Source organism: Poecilia reticulata, linkage group LG15 (assembly GCF_000633615.1).
Source record: "Poecilia reticulata strain Guanapo linkage group LG15, Guppy_female_1.0+MT, whole genome shotgun sequence".
Classification (NCBI taxonomy): domain Eukaryota; kingdom Metazoa; phylum Chordata; class Actinopteri; order Cyprinodontiformes; family Poeciliidae; genus Poecilia; species Poecilia reticulata.
Window position 1 is genome coordinate 1284043 of NC_024345.1, and position 2420 is coordinate 1286462.

At 44.1% G+C, this 2420-nt stretch overlaps 1 pseudogene; it reads right to left on the reverse strand.

The window, feature by feature from the left end:
• Window positions 1-235: 235 nt before the first annotated feature.
• LOC103476560 (E3 ubiquitin/ISG15 ligase TRIM25-like) lies at window positions 236-1896 on the reverse strand (annotated as a pseudogene).
• Between the last annotated feature and the right edge of the window lie 524 nt (window positions 1897-2420).

Sequence of the window (2420 nt, forward strand, 5' to 3'; positions counted from 1 at the left end):
AGAAGATTGGATTTTCATGTGGAGAAATATTTCAGTGTCAAATAATAATAATAATAATAATAATAATAATAATAATAATAATAATAATAATAATAATAATAATAATAATAATAAAACATATATCCTCCTGGAACACAAAAAAACTTAATTTAAACCAGAAAAATAAAGAACACAATTGCAGAGCTGAGATCAGAACAATGAACCCTGAACAGCAATCAGAGACAAGAGAATAAATCTAGTTGGGTTTACAGAACTCTGCAGAGGATCGTTGGCCCAAAACCCAAACTCCAGCCAGTAGCGGCTGAGTGAATGTGGTCTGGACTCTGTGCATCAGAGCCATGGAGTCAGAGACGCTGTAGAAGGACAGAATACCTGCTCTGTGGTCCAGGTACACTCCGACTCTGGAGGAAACTGGACCTGAGACGGAGGTCCAGATGTCGTTGTGACCAAATTTAGAACTTTTACAATCTAAAGCCCAAGATTTGTTGTTACATCCAAAAAAGCCTTCATTCCCACTTCCTACTCTGCTGATATTCTTGTATGTTACTGCTACATAAACTATCCCGCTCCACTCCACCTCCCAGTACAGTAACAACGTCCAGTCAGACTCTCTCCACTCAGAACCTGAGACCAATCAGTGAATCTGTCTGGATGACTAGAATAAGACTGAACTTTATTCATCTCTGTCACCTTCCTGTTCCCCTCTGATAGTGCCAAACATTTGTATGCTGTGTTTGGATCCAGAGTAATTTCACGGTAATATTTCAAGAACTTGGCTCTGCTCTTTGGTTCTGGTTCTGACAATAGAACATCCACCTGAGTGACCATCAGTGAGATGTTTGCCCCTGCGTCTCTCAGGACGTCCTGTAGTTTCTGTCTGAGCTCTGTCACAGCTGCTGTCACGTCCTCAAAGTGTCTCATAGGACGGATGTTGATGCTGGATGAGTGTATAGACTCACTGAATGCTGGCAATGAGGGGAAGTTGAGGAGAAACTGGTTGTGATCCTCTGTGTGTGAGAGCTGCTCCAGCTCAGCGTCTTTCCTCTTCAGCTCASTGATCTCCTGCTCCAGMTTCTCCTGAACATCTTTGACTCGACTCACTTCRGTTTCCTGCTGGGATCTGATCTGCTGCTTCACCTCAGAGCTTCTTTTCTGGAGAAGATGGATCAGCTCAGTGAAGATCTTCTCACTTTCCTCCACTGTTTTATCAGCAGAGTGATTGATGGCCTCCAACTCCTGTTGAAGCAGCTTCACATCCTTCTCTCTGTCCTGGATTCTCTGCTGGATTTTTCCTCGTCTCTCCTCCAGCTCTCTCTGCCTCTCAGTCCTTTCTGCTGCAGCTGACACCGTGTCGTGACCTTTATGTTCATCCACAGAGCAGAGATAGCAGATACTCTTCTGATCAGTGCGGCAGAACATCTTCATCATCTCATCATGACGAGAGCAGATGTTCTCCTGGAGGTCCCTGGACGGCTCCACCAGCTTGTGTTTCCGTAAAGGAGCTGAATCATAATGAGGCTGAAGGTGTTCCCCACAGTAAGAAGCCAGGCAGACTAAACAGGACTTGATGGCTTTTAGTTTTCTTCCACTGCAGACATCACAGGCTACATCTTCAGGTCCAGCATAGCGGTGATCAGCAGCAGCTTGAAGTCCAGTCTTCTTCAGCCTCTCTGCTATAGCTGCTAGCATGGTGTTCTTCCTTAGCACAGGCCTCGGTGTAAACGTCTCCCTGCACTGAGGGCAGCTGTGGATTCCCTTCTGATCCTCTGCATCCCACTGGGTCTTAATACACTTCATACAGTAGCTGTGTCCACAGGGAATAGCCACCAGATCCTTCAGTAGATCGAGACAGATGGAACAGGAGAAGGTTTCTCTGTGCAGATGACTCTGCTCCATCTCCAGTTACAGTGGCTGTTAGTTTCACTTTCTGAAAGCAGAAACTGCTTTGAGCTCTGATAAGTGCAGAGAGGCAGCAGCCAATCAGCTGTTGGATCCGCCCAGCTTCAAGGCGTGTTTAAGAGCTTAGAGAAGAGGGAGGGACATCAGGGAATACATATGTTTAAAAGTAGAGGTTCAAGTTTATCTGTATAACTCATTTCAGCAACGAGGCTGACCAAAGTGCTTTACGTCATAACATAATGCAGTCACCAATTTTGAAACAAGCAGTACATTTTGTCAAATGCCATCAAAATGATCAATGTTCCATTTAATATTAAACAAAGTGACTCTAAACAGGTGGATTTTTAGCCTTGATTTAAACGTCAGTGTTTCAATCGTTTTGCGTATTTTTTTTTTAAAGTTTGTTCCAGATTTGTGGTGCATAGAAGCTGAATGTTGCATCTCCATATTCAGTTCTGGTTCTGGGGATGCAGAACCAGAAGACCCGAGAGTTTCTGGAAGGTTGATGCAACAAAAGCTCT